This window comes from Malaya genurostris, chromosome 3, assembly GCF_030247185.1.
Source record: "Malaya genurostris strain Urasoe2022 chromosome 3, Malgen_1.1, whole genome shotgun sequence".
Classification (NCBI taxonomy): domain Eukaryota; kingdom Metazoa; phylum Arthropoda; class Insecta; order Diptera; family Culicidae; genus Malaya; species Malaya genurostris.
The window spans coordinates 92,369,672-92,385,459 of record NC_080572.1 but is presented as its reverse complement, the minus strand read 5'-3'; positions in this window follow the sequence as shown (position 1 = coordinate 92,385,459).

Here is a 15,788-nt window from a genome sequence, read left to right as displayed (position 1 = left end):
CGACCGAATCGTTACGCCACGGCAGCACGGTCGAGACCACGCGGAGCAGCTACTGTCCAGAGGGGGGAAAAACCCGACTCCGCATGGTGCCGACGCAACACAGACCGCACGTTTAGAAACAACCTCCCGTGCGCCTTTAGTTCACGCAAATATAGAAATGCGCGCAAAGCTTGCCATCCCGCCATGCGGCTGGACGACGGTTGCTCCAGCGCTAATATGCAAACTAAAGTTCATTTTCGTTTGATTTGTGTACCGTTTGTGTATTTCCGCGCGCGTTCCCTGTTAATTGTCACGACCGTCAAGTCCCGTGAGCGTGAGCCAGCAACATTGACCGACACGTTCGCTTCAGAATCCGGGCGTACTTGGGAGTTAGTAATGGATGTTTGCTCTGCTCTGCTGAAAACCGACCGTTTGTCTATCGGTCGGTGTGCGGATTCCGGTCACCACGAGCGTTGGTTCAAAGTGATCACGGGTTCGTTGATTGCTCGTTCGGGTGTCTGACTGACTAACCGACGGACTGGTTTGCGTTTGTATGCAGCGAGCGACTGCCACTACGTTTGTTCGCATCACGAATGCAATTGTGCGTGAAGAACGCACGGGGCCATTGCCTTACGGGTATGAAGCAATTCATCAGACTGCCTCAGGATTAAACGGTGACAGCAATATGTATGGACAGCAATATGTATGGACAGCAATATAATGTCACTCAGTTTTCTCAGAGATGGCTGAACCGATTTTCACAAACTTGGATTCAAATGAAATGTCTTGAGGTCCCATACAAAGTTCCTCAGTTTCATATTATTCCGGTTCCGGAATTACAGGGTGATATGCACCAAAAAAAGGAAAAAAAATATTCACACACGTTTCTCAAAGATGGCTGAACCGATTTTCACAAACTTAGATTCAAATAAAAGGTTTTATGACTTTATACAATTTTCCTGAATTTCATTTGTATCCGACTTCCGGTTCCGGAATTACAAGGAAATATGTGAAAATTTATGAAAAAATAAGCAATCAATTTTCTCGGAAATTTCTTGAACAATTTTCACAAACTAAGGAGCAAATAAAACGTCTTGAAATTCTTTAAAAAGTCACCGAAAAGGTGCTCCAGATCCGACTTCCGGTTCCGGTATTACAATGCGATTAGTGAAAATTTTCAATTTCATGAGTATTTTTTCACTAGCGATGCAAAACGAGGTGCTTATTTTTATAAAACTTACCGCTAAATTGAAATAGTTGACGGATCTTATTAGTTAGTGAATTTATAAAACTACTTTGAAACTACTAGTCCCCGGTTTCCGCTTCCGAAAGAACCGATAATAGTGAAGAAAATCTCCCTAAACGGAACTCCCGTCGATTTCTCAGCAACGGTTAAGCCGTTTTTCACGATTTATTCACGGGCAGAATTCCGATTCTAGAAATGAGCAAAACGAGTCATGATTTGTGAAAAAGAGTATATTTTCATGTTATGATAATACACCATGATTAAAAGTTCTCGGATGATGATCCATTTGGACTGATTTCGCTGAAATTTAAACGTAACGCACTTGACGTTGTTGGGTATAACTTTAGGCGTGTTTCTGTTACGAAGGTAATCTTTGCAACATAAATTCAGGCGTTTTGTTTTAAAGTAAGATTTTAAATATGAATTAAATAGAATAGTGCGATGAACGTATTTTGTATGCGATTATGACTAATCATTAACAATTAAAATATTATGTTTATGACAAATGAAGACGCCTAAAATAACGTGTTTACTTGCGTTAATTACTCCAGTTTTGTGTTTTAGAATTTAAACACTTAAACGAACTGCATGAAAACACATGTGTAAATTAAACCTTTTAAAAAGAAACTCTATGTCGAATTCTTGCAAATGCCGCGGATCGATATTTCCTTTTTCTTTTTCAAAACATCGTTTGCAAAATCGTCTTTTTAAAAATATTCAGGCGAATCAATACAGCTTATGTTGCTATATCTATGAAACAAATTAATCAATGTGGTTGAACAAAAAGTTTTCTGATTTTCGTTAGTTGGCGTTCCAAATTCACAGTCCAATTCATTTTTTGGTTTACGCTTGCTCTTGTAATATTATTTTAACAACAATAATCACATTAAATTTGTGAGAATATATTCAGATATATTCATTCAAAATGTAACATTTATGTTTGCCAAATAAAAAACATGTCAATTTTCAATGACTTCTTTTTGCGTTTTTTATCTATTGAGCAATCCATCATATCACTTGAGACAGAGGGTTCAAAGTGATATCCGGGTAGAAAATTGGAGTAACGAGTTTTGAAAGAAATACATCCTTCAAGTAACGCATTTCCGGACCATGAATAATTTTCATGGGAGAAGACTTATTGCTCATGGTTTCATGAGAAGTTGAAATGATTGGTTTCATGATTTTCTAATCATGACAGCAGTAACGGATTTCTCTCCGTGTTATTCAAATTAAGGCTCTCATTGTATTTAAACATACTGTGCAATTTCATCCTGATCCGACTTCCGGTTCCGAAGTTATAGGGCAAGGAGTGTCATAACATTCAAATTCAAAATGACGATACAGGGGAACGGGTATACATACTTAGAAAATTTCGCAAAATTCGGTAATTTTTTACCGAATTTTCAACAGCTGAACGTTCGGTAATCAGTTCGGTAATTGAATTGATTACCGATCGTTCGGTAATTGCTGAACTGTCAAACAACTACCGTAAACTGTAAACTAAATTAATCTTACTGATTGTTCGGTAATTTTTATGTTTTTCTATTTTCCTTTTGTTAAAATTCTTTTATTTTCGGATTCTAGAAAACTACACATATTTACAAAAATGATTGAAGAAAATTCCAACCTGCTATGGTTTTATTCCACGAAAAAAAGGGTCAAATGTTCCGGCTGACCGGAATTATGAGCACCTTCCCAAACACTGCACAATCCGTCGAGTCCACCAGAAATTACCCTCGAACGATTTGTGTAGGAAGCAAGTGGACAAGTGATACAAAATTTAATTTTTTTTTTCTGCCTATAAGTAAACAAAAAGCTTTTAGTGGTTCAAATGTTTTAAAAATTTTAGCACCTGTATCTCAATCCATTCGATAAACTCTTCAAGATATTTTTCGTTTGGTTAATAAAAAGACACCGACAATTTTAATAACTGTTTGACAGTTAGTTTCACGACAATCAGTTTTCACAGAAGTTCGGTTATTGGAGGATAATTTTACCATACGGGCAGTATGGTTTTTACTGTACTCGGCGACTTTTCAGATTTACCGTATGATTTGTATATCTATTTACAGAATTCCGGTAAAAATTTGCATAATTGTTGTAAAATGAAGTTTATGTACCGAAATATCGGTAATTTATATTGATTACCGAAAGTTTTCGTCAAAAAAATTACCGAACAACGGAATCGAATCGTAGTGTGTAGCGTTATGGGTAAGTCGATGCCTTTCACGCTGCCCACCGGGGTTTGATTCCAAACCCCGCGCACATAAAAATTTATATTTTCCAGGAGAAAAATATGTAAACTTCTAATCCTTTTATTCAATTTGTACCTACTTGTTAGTGTTATTACAAGATCATGATAACGATGCTTTTCAATAAGAGTGCACTTATTGACTTTCTTATATAGAAAGTTTATATAATATGTTCTATATAATTCGACACAGTTCATCGAGCTGAGCAATGTATGTGTCTGTGTGTGAATATGTGTCAAATAATATCACTCATAAAAAAATCTCGTAGTCCTGTAGATTGCTATTGAATTTCACGCCGTCAAGGGGTAAAAATCTTCTTGATTTGGCTTAAAACTGATTCAATTCGTAGGTTACACTCTAAAAAATTTTGAATTTTCCAAGTGACTTAATTCCTCATACGATGTAATTTATAAAGACTTAATTTGTCAAATGACGGAAAATTTCATTTGTAATGACTTAATGTTAGAATAGCTTAAATTTTACTGGTTTCGACTGTAACTTGAATTCTGCTAGCAGGTGCGACTGTATGAATTTAAATGTACCTTTTACCAACCAAGCAGATGTATGCTTCTGTGGCTCAGTCGATTACCAGACGTACTTGCGATCCAATGATTCTCGGTTCAAGTCGCGGCGGTTGCTATCAGTATTCTTTTTATATTTATTTCAACGAATTTCATGCATGGAGTTTTAGACACAATATTAAATGTTCTTCGACGTAAATTTGCGTGAACTGCGACGCTCCATTTATGTGCATCTAATAAGATGTAAAATCACAGGGTTTTTTTTAAGGGTGTATATTAGGGCATATTCAGTAGGGTTCTAGTTCTAGATGCATAATTTATGTCAGTTACAAAATTTAAATCTGAATTTTATAACAAGAAAAACTGGCAGCACCAGAAGTGTTTCACTCGTGTTTCAAATATACAAAAAATAGAACGGCATCGTAGACCAGTTTTAAAGTTGACAGAAGAACTGGTAGAATGAATAAAACTAGAACGGCTTGCTGAGGATACGTTTGTTCCAGTTTCTGCTCTATTATAGATCTTCCATATAGAACTTCCAGCTGCTGAATTTGCTCTTAGTTACTTAGTAAACGAACCGATTTTGGTTATACTGGTTCCAAAAGTACCGAAAGTTGTGGTCAAAAAGATGAATACGAGGTTCACTCTTTTTTATCGATTTCCACAAACAGACTCAAATAAAAGTTCCTACAGTCTCATAGGTTGCTGTTTAATTTCATCCGGGTCCGATTTCCGGCTCCAGAACCATAGGGTAAAGCAGGGATTCCCAAAGTGGTCGATATAAACCCCTTGGGGTCAATATCCTTTTTGCGGGGGTCGACGTAAACGAAAACTTACTATGGAGGTCGACGAGGTTTAGAAATCGACCTCCTATTGTTCGATATAAGTTGTTATTTGAAATATTTACGCTAAAACAGTTATGTTTATTTGATCATCCGCAGAAATTGGTAAGTATTTTACATCAATAATAAAAAAGCAAGAAATTGAATTTTCAAAGGAATTTGTTGATGGGGGTCTGAGGCCTAAGTTAGTTTTAGTAAAGGGGTCCATGACCCAAAATAGTTTGGGAACCCCTGGGGTAAAGAGTGTTATATCATTCAGTGCGACGATGCAAAATAAAGAAAAATTCTTATCAACTTGACATAACTGTATAGAATTTGAAAAGGTTATGTTAGTTTATACCCAAAGAAAGCTTCTTATTTTATTCAATATTGAAAAAAAATTCTTCACAAAATCTTCTGGTAATATTTTTGAAAATATAAGTAATATGAGAAAGGCATCATTACACCACTAGGTGGATTAAAACAGTTTTTTTAGTTGGTTGATTTTGTTAGCAGATGATCAAATAATCTCTCTTCAATCATACCAGTGCCCAGTTTTCGGTTCCAGAAATACCGGAAATAGTGATTTCATTGTATTTATTTATATATTTATTTGGGAGCAGGGAAAAGCCCGGTGGAGATGAAATTTGGCAATCTCTCTCTCCAGCAGGCATAAAACCTCCGCATCATTTGTATCAACAGATTACAATGATCCAACAGATACATTTATGCATAACACTACAATTAAAACTAACAGTTCAAAATAAATTTTTAAGACAATGTACATTGACAAAGCTCTTAGTAATGCGAAAGACGAAACCTAAAAGTTTGGAGGCCTTAGAGATCACATAATCGATATGACTTTTGAAATTCAACTTGGTATCAAGAACGATACCTAAATCTTTAACGGTAGACTCTCGTTTCAGTACGTTCTGCGAAATGTTATAGTCGTAGCTAAATAGCGAGTGTTTGCGAGCAAATGACGTAACGGAACATTTCGAGGCATTTAAGACCATTCTATTGTCGTTACACCAGTTCACGAATAATTCAAGCTGTGACTGAAAAAATATAGTGTCGTCGGGCGACCTTACTAGATGATATAGCTTAAAATCATCTGCGAAAGATAGTTTGTGGAATTTCAATAAAAAGTTGAGATCATTGAGGTAGAGCAAGAAGAAAAATGGTCCCAAGTGACTGCCTTGAGGGACTCCAGAACCTACGGCAAACGGTGTTGTAGTGGATTCACCGATTTTCACTAACATTTCCCGACAAATAAGATATGATTGAAGCCAATTGAGTAAAGATCCACTGAATCCAAGTTTTTCGAGTTTAGCAACTGCAATTTGGTGGTTTATCTTGTCGAAGGCTGCAGAGAAATCCGTATAGATAGCGTCAACCTGGAGGCGCGCTTGTAGGGATCGAATTATAAGAGATCTATAAAACAATAAGTTCGTTGTAGTTGATCGTTTTGGCATAAAGACTGCCACAGAAAGTATTGACACAACTAAAAACCGCTGCCATTTCACAATGGTTCAGAATCTGTCAATTTTTATAGCTGCGTCCTGTTGTTTACATTCTTCTCTAACCACTTGTGCAGTTGTTTATTCGGTTTCATTAGTTTGTTTCGAAATGCGTGGACTTTCAGCAGAACAACGTCGAAAAATTGTGTACAAATGGTGCACAGAACGCGGACTGTCACTGAGAAAGATAGCAAAAATGGAAGGAGTAAGTGAAAAAGCCGTGCGAAATGCAATCAGGAAGTTCTGTGAGGATAACACCTTTGAGTATAAACCGAAAACGGGTCGAAAAAAGGTCCTGCTAACCATCAGTTAAATAAACATATACTGAAGGCGTTCGAGCAAAAGAAGGAGGTTTCTGTTTGGGATGTGGCCAAAAAAGTGGGTACTTCGAAGTCAAATGTTCTTCGTGCTAAAAAACGTTTAAATCTTCAAACCTATAAGAAGCAGAAACAACTAAAACGAAGTCCGAAACAAGAAGCATCGATCAGGCCGAGGGTTCGAAAGATGTACAATACGATTCTTGCTGGAAATTTGAACTGCATTATCATGGACGACGAAACTTAAGTGAAACTCGATTACAAATCCTTGCCGGGACCACAATATTATACGGTGCGAGAAGGGCAAGTGTTAAACCAGTCCGAGACGTCGATTGAAGTCGAAAAATTTGGTAAGAAAGCTATGGTCTGGCAAGCAATTTGTAGCTGCAGTAAGATTTCGAAACCCTTCATCACCGCTGTTTCAATGAACAGCAAAATATACATCAAGAAATGTTTACAAAAACGACTTCTACCTATGATTCGAAGCCACAAGGATCCTGTTGTCTTCTGGCCAGATCTTGCTTCTTCTTCTCGAAATCAACGGTAGAATGGTATAGTTTCCTTATCCTTATATTTTCCTTATATTAAACTTTGGTGGGGAAAGGGTTCCAATCAGCTTTTTACAGCCCTGTCCAAAACGTATTGCCCTCCCCGTTAATTTGTATCAGGCCGAATAAGCGCATGCGCGCCATATGAATGCCTCTTTCAATATGAGGAAATTACATTGTTACCCAGCATTTTTTGATGTGCAACACATCTTTATTAGGGGTGCAAATCAGAAACTCAAGAAAAACCACACGTAGAAATGTGGTCAGGTTTTAAACACTTACAGCTCAGTCTGTTTTGTATCAATTATTTATATTATTTCATCATTTGATAGGAAATATTTCTACGTATTGATTTGAATGTTCATAGCCATGTATTTTGAATTGTATATCATTGAAATGTTGATTAATCGCTAGCAGTGTCCTATTTTGTCTGCAAAAAATCTCCAGCATACCGGATTTCCCTGCGATAGTCGATGGTTTTGAAGGAGTAAGCGATGTATCAAAGAGAGAGCATCGCTCTGATTGGTCAATCGATGCAAAAGCGAAGCTGTTGGAAGCACGCGAATTTATAAATAGAAGCGTAAATAAAACTAACTTTTCAGTCCTATTCCTAGCATGCTAGAGGTAGGTTGTTGTTTCGACAGCTACAAGTTTGACTACATCACATAAAATCCAATAAAGCTACCGCTTGTTTGGCAGCCTTGATGAGCCGATTTTATTTCTCTCTCATGTTTCGTTACGTTACCAGGATACAAGAGCAGAAAAAAATGGTGCCGCCATAGAAACGTACATACCATTACAAAAATAACATTCACTTAATTTTTATCGATTTGAAGCGTGAAAATAGCCCTTTAAAACGCCCTAAAACACACTGGCCTCAGCCCTTAATTGGTATGCTCTGATCTTGTGTCATGCAAGCTCGGAATTCCATGTTATGTCGTTACCCCATGAGAAATTGACAATATATTAGATGAACTCGATTGATAATGAGAAATAGTTTATCGCTTCAACCAAAATCGCAGAACTTAACGCTAAAAAACGGCTTGCATAAAAAACTTGAACACAAGCTTGGCGAAGAGAAGCTTAATTATCGAAATCGCAAGTATGTACAAAGATATAATTGCATATATTTTGGATAATGGTGTAATTTCGTCGGTCATAAAACAAATGCAAATCAAGACAAATGATGTTCGGTGTTGGTTCGGATTGATTGAACTTTTTGATTGTAGATCATTAGAAATTTTGGTTGCCTTGTTCCACATCAACGGCTCGAACAACCCCATGGGGCTGATCCTTGTAGTTTTTAATAATGTTGGATTCCTTACCTTTAGTTTTGTGTTACCTTATCCCCCATTGTTCAATTCAACTGAGTTTCGTTGTATTTTTTCCTTCTATATTATTTCCACTCCGTCCTTTGATGGCATGTTATGAGTCAAAGACGAAACGTAAAAATAATGAAAACGGTTATGTGTCCAATCACAAATTTTGGCTAACCCCTAAATGACCAAACCTGCATCGGCCAGAAATAGTCGAAATCATGTTTTCGTTCGGCATGTCAGAAAAGACATAGCACTTCGTTGCAAAACAAAAAGTGTTCTGTAAGTAGCAGAAACTTTACGTCTGCTTAGCGGTTCAAATTGAACTGCCGAGTTTAGCACTAAGCAGTTCAATTTGAACTGCTTTGCACTGATGAGTCAAAGACGAAACGTAAAAATAATGATGTTATTTTGGTCCTTGAATGTAAAAGTTTGTTGTATGCAATAATATTATTTTTCTTACCAACATTTCCAATATAAACTATATTAACCAATATTCCATTCCATTCCATTGCGATATCTCTTCTTTGTTGGCGTAAATTACGACGTAAATTAAGAAAGAAAAAAAAGGAAAAAAATAATAATTTTTTCCTTTTTCAGCTCCACATTCATCCTGTTGTCGTACAGCTTCTGTTGGTTTTATGATTCCCATTCTTTGCTGCTTGTAATACTCTGTATGTTGCTTGTTATCATGTTCTGTGTACCCAAAATAAAACCTAAATCCAAAATGCAATTTTTACCTACAGTTTTTCCTTTTTCTCTTTTCTTCTTTTTTTCCCTTCCTTCTTCCTTTTTGCCTTTCTCATATAGAAAGGCTATGCAATCACTGTGAAAATCGACTTTTTAACCGAGGCCCGGAGGGCCGAATGTCATATACCATTCGACTCAGTTCGACGAACTGAGCAAATGTCTGTGTGTGTGCGTGTGTGTCCGTCCGTGTGTGTGTGTGTGTATGTGTGTGTGTATGTAACAAAAATATGCACTCACTTTTCTCAGAGATGGCTAAACCGATTTTCACAAACTAAGATTCAAATAAAAGGTATTATGGTCCCATAGCTTGCTATTGAATTTCGTTTGAATGTGATTTCCGGTTCCGGAGTTATATGGTAATATGCGAAAATTTGAGAAAAAGTTTACACTCAATTATCTCTGGAACAACTCAACCGATTTTCGCAAACTTAGATTCAAATTAAAGATCTTATAATATCCTAAAAATTTGTGGAACATTTTATCTGGATCCGACTTCCGGTTCCGGAACTAAAGCGTGATAAGTGGAAAATTACCAATTTTCTTAGTATTTTTCCACGAACGATGGTTATAAACAGGTACAAATCCCATAAAACTGTCTGATAAATTCTTCTAGTTTTCAGAGCTTGTTAGTTTGTGGGCATAAAAACTTAATTCGGCACTACTGGTCCCCTCTTTTCCTGTTCCGAGAGCACCGAAAGTGGAGAAGAAAAACTTCTTAAACTAAATTCACTTCGATTTCTCTGCGATGCTTGAACCGATTCTGACAAATCTTGATTTGAATTAAGGTTCATACTGTCTTTAAACCTACTGTGAAATTTCATCCGGATCCGACTTCCAGTTCCGCAGTTACAGGGCGATGAGTGTCAAAATTTTCAAATCGCCATATAGAGTGACAATATGTACAACACTGAAAGAAGAAGAAAACACAAAACGAACAAGGCGTGCTTTGTTCTATTTCGTACACGTTGTGTAGTGATGTCAATAATAATAATAACAATCCTACTACATGTTTCATGCTGCTGATTCATGCTGTTTAGCACGCAGTAGTAACAGAAACGCAGGTTCGTTTCGTTAGATTTAGTTTAATTGGTTTAAACGAAATAGAGCATGAGATAGTAAGTATAAGTTTACCTACGTTCAAAACTGTTCCAATTTGTAGGTCATATTTGTTGGTAGCAAACGAACCAACTTCGGCTATTCCGTTCATCTGAGTCCGGTTTCGGGAGAATTGGAAATAGTGATTAGAAACTGCAAAAAGGATCTCACTCACTTTTCTTGGAGATGGCCGAATAGATTTTCACAAACTTATAGGTTCAAAAGAAAAGTCTTACAGTTTCATACGGAATTCCTTAATTTGTTGTGGATACTACTTTCGGTTCCGGAACTACAGGTTAAACAGAATTTATAGAGTTTGTGAGATTAGATCCGAACAAATTATCCTATTCCTATTCAATAAACAGTTGTTTTTGCGAATTTCACGGTTATATTTATGATGCAATGAGTAACATGAGAAAGGCATCATTACACCACTAGGTGGATTAAAATAGGTTTTTTCCTTTTCCTTCGTTTTTTGATGCGCTTTGCTTGTTCTGGACGAGTATGGTAATTTTTCTCTTTTCTTCTTCCTTCCTTCCTTCTTTTGTCGTGAATACGACTTACTTTACTATGGGGCGCCTTTTCAAAATTTACCCTCTGAGAGAGTGATAAGTTTTTGTTCGTGAATATCTCTTGTTGTATCTAACGAATCAACATAATTTTTGATACTTGCCATCGGAAATATGATCACAATTTTATGATGAAATTTTCAGTTGTGTGACATAATCTCAAATAATTCAAAATTTAACTTTTCTGGAATGTTTGGTATAAACGAGTATCAAAGAGGATAATTCATAAGGCGCGTTTGACTTTCTCGTATTTTTGAAGCTCATAGCTCAGTGATCTGTGAAAGGATTTATATAATCTAACTACAAGTAGAATCAAATGTTTTCAACTTAAACGTGTATAGCAACAGCATTGAAGTATTTCAATAGTACACTATTGAAAAATCTGTCTCATTTGACCCATGTCAACACCAGCCAATCAGAACGCGTTCTGAGGAAGAAAACAAAATATCTGCTGCTGTACAACAAATCGTTCGAGAAAAATGTTCCGAACAGTGCTTAATATCGTAGTGAGTTCCACAATTTGGTCCTTCTGAAAGGCAGGAATGAATCCCGTACAGCATCCTGATAGTTTCTTTCAATGAATTATGCAAATCCGAAATGAAATAATCGACAATAAAATTATGTATGCGGCTATTTTTATAGCCGTTAGGACCGCCCATTAGTGAAAAAGCTACAAACGAAATCTCGTAAAATTGGATCAGTTTGGATTCTATCGCCACTGCGAGCAGATGTATTGTGTATCGTTTGCCAAGCTAGGTTCGCTTCCGACAAGAGCGACTGCGTCACAGCTGCTAGTCGTTTGAATTGGTGAAAAAACAACGAAAAGATGACAACGGTGGGGAGCATCACACAAAATCAGCCGTTCTAATGGCTTCAAAAGATTTCTAAATAACTATTAGGATTTCTTGCTCGCAAATCGAAGGTAAATATCCTTAGTTTAGTGCAAATTTAGAACAGTTTGATTATATTTTTGCAGTTTTCGCTGTGTAAAATTCACAGTAATCGAGATCAAGTGAAGCCTTCTTTGTTTTTGCGAAAAATGTCAAAAACGGGAAAGCTTGCATAATTCATACAATTGATCAACTAGTTGATATTCGGAAGTGTTAAGGAACATGTTAATTGTTTTCGTATTCACGACATCCAGTTATGTCTCTGACATTACCCACCCGTCTTTTTTTATTTCTTTCTTTCTTCTTCATTCCATTTTTTTTCTCTCTTCTTGTTCTGTTGAGTTTCAGAAGCGCTTCTGCTTCATCCGAAGATAGAGAAATCAAGAGTTAGTGTACTGTATATACATTATGAGTGTTTTGCCATTCAGAATGGTTCAACGGATAAGGAAATGTAAACATGACGCTAACGCTCAGTGATATTTGATTATTACGAAATATAATTTTACTCTTTAATTATTCAGCTATTAGCCCTAGAACATGTTGCCATTTCATTATCTTCGATTGTTCATTATCTGTGTTTACCATAAACTCAGGCTTTTTGAGCAGCAAGTAAACCCAGACTCCCAATCGAAATGTATCACTACCAATATGATACAACGCACTCAAAGGCACGGTAAAATGTATATTGTACATACACACAAAAACACATACATACACACACATAGTTACATACATTCACACATGTATTCCACACGCAAGCATTACAACATTGAGTTACTATTTCTACTCTATTAGATCCTAATTAAAACTAGTGTGCCAATAGTCATCTCATTAGTAGAGTCACCATGTTACCGATCACTCGACTTTTAATAAATGAATTGTGATAAAACCGAATACAAAGTCTTTGCCTCTTCTCTAAGAAGCAATAACGCATAGTAGTAGTTCGGAAATGGTTCAATACTGCTGTTTTAGCGAAGCAAAATGTTCCAAATTTCATGTTACTTCTGAAGTTAATCTATCAAACAGAGATAACAGATGTCACTATAACAAATGGTTCTCGTATATGAAATGACTAATGGATTTGAGATGAATGGGGATACCGTTACCCAATTTCTATCTCTTCCTGAGCTGAAACGGTGGCCTTCATTACCATTCTTGCATGCAGTTACTCTTACACTTCACTCACACATCATCCCACCCATCAGGTCCCAAACGATACATCCTCACAATACAAACTGGATGAACATCGTTTGACAGCTATCAGTGGTTTGTCCATTGGTTAAGTCATTATTATTTTGTTCTTTTCTACAATATTCTATCTTATTTCACAGTAATCCATTGTACACAAACCACCAATAAACGTCAAATATGGACTCGATTCACCGTTCACCTGTTGTCATCGTGTGAAACCCAATTGGGATACGTTCACTTCACTTAACTTCCACTTCACACTGGTGATAGGGACCGGTAGTATAAAAATAAAACATAAAAAGAGCTCAGTTAAGCCCTACCGGCCTCTCCAACCCCGGATGTTGGAGCGTAATGCAATCAACATCTTATTCAATCACAATCGAAATGTATCACCATATACGGTTTGATACAACGCATACATACATACATGTATAAATATATACAGGCACCAAGGCATCCTGACATACACACATCCATACATACATACACACACATGTGTACATACAAATATACATATATACAAATATGTATTTCACACGCAAACATTGCAACATTGATTTACTATTTCTATTCTAATAGATTTAAACTAACACACACACACACTTGCTCAGTTCGTCGAGCTGAATCGATTGGTATATAACACTCGGCCCTCCAGGCCTCGGAAAATTTTTCTCAAGTTTGAGCGAATTCTATACCTATTTTTTATAAACGTTAAACACGTAAAACCGAACAACAACAATTTATCAGAAAATCGTGACTTCAAATTGTGACAATAAGCAAAACAAGTTAGTCAAAGTTGAATAGGAAAGGTAGCAGAGATTTTAGCTGTCAAAGTTCGAAAAGAAATATCTTGTTTGGAAGGTGATCTGTTTCTATGGATATTCTTCCAGCAACACACATTGTTTGGCGGGATTTAGTATTTCGCTACTAGGGAAAGTGGTATAATGCGACCAACGTCCAACTGATGTCCAATAAAAATAATAACGGGACATCGAAAAGTAGCAAGGGGCAGTAGTCAGTGAAATGCAGTTCAAAGCACACTGGCGATCTGTGGTGAAAAAGGCGGGTGGGTAATGTCAGAGACATAACTGGATGTCGTGAATACGAAAACAACTGACATGTTCCTTAACACTTCCGAATATCAATTGTATGAACTATGCACGCATTTCCCTTTTTCACATTTTTCGCAAAAACAAAGAAAGCTTCACTTGATCTCGATTACTGTGAATTTCACACAGCGAAAAGTGCACAAATCTAAGCAAACTATTCTTAATTTGCAGTAAACTGAGGATATTTCCCTACGATTTGCAAACAACAAATCCTAATAGTTCTTTAGAAAACTTTTAAGAGCCATTAGAACGGCTGATACTGTGCAATGCTCTCCACCGTTGTTTTTTTTTCCCAATGCTAATGACTGGCAGCTGTGACGTAATCGCTCTTGTCGAAAGCGTGCAGACGACACAAAACACATCTGCTCGCAGTGGCGATACAATCCAAACTGATTCAAGTTTTGTTGAGAGGCTTGTTTCTACCTGATTTCGTTTGTAGCTTTTTCACTAATGGGCGGTCCTAACGGCTATAAAAATAGCCGCATACAGAATTTAAATGTCGATTATTTCATTTCGGATTTGCATATTTTATTGAAAGAAACTATCAATATGCTGTAGGGATTCGTTTCCAGCATTCAGAAGAGTCAAATTGCGTAATTCTCTATGACATTAAACTCTGGAACATTTTTCGCAAAAAAAAGGCTTCACTTGATCTCGATTACTGTGAATTTCACACAGCGAAAAGTGCACAAATCTAAGCAAACTGTTCTTGATTTGCAGTAAACTGAGGATATTTCCCTACGATTTGCGAACAACAAATCCTAATAGTTCTTTAGAAAACTTTTAGAGCCATTAGAACGGCTGATATTGTGCAATGCTCTCCACCGTTGTTTTTTTCCCACTGCTAATGACTGGCAGCTGTGACGTAATCGCTCTTGTCGAAAGCGTGCAGACGACACAAAACACATCTGCTCGCAGTGGCGATACAATCCAAACTGATTCAAGTTTTGTTGAGAGGCTTGTTTCTACCTGATTTCGTTTGTAGCTTTTTCAATAAGGGGCGGTCCTAACGACTATAAAAATAGCCGCATACAGAATTTAAATGTCGATTATTTCATTTCGGATTTGCATATTTTATTGAAAGAAACTATCAATATGCTGTAGGGATTCGTTTCCAGCATTCAGAAGAGTCAAATTGCGTAATTCTCTACGACATTAAACTCTGGAACATTTTTCGCAAAAAAAGGCTTCACTTGATCTCGATTACTGTGAATTTCACACAGCGAAAAGTGCACAAATCTAAGCAAACTGTTCTTGATTTGCAGTAAACTGAGGATATTTCCCTACGATTTGCGAACAACAAATCCTAATAGTTCTTTAGAAAACTTTTAGAGCCATTAGAACGGCTGATATTGTGCAATGCTCTCCACCGTTGTTTTGGCATTAAAAATGCCTTACTCTTCACTATACGGGGCCGGGTGTCAATTAAAAGTTTCAAAAATAGCCGCGTAACCTTTTTGTGTCATAATTTTGAACGTTAATAATTCGGTCATTTGTTGATGGATTGTTATAATTTAACAACCAATCGATTCGGAAACTTTTAACTTAAACATGTATGACGACGTCGTTTCAGTATTTCAATAGCATACTATTGAAAAAATGGTTGGAATCGACCTATGTTTTCATCCACCAATCCCTGCTTTACAAAATGACGTCAACTTATT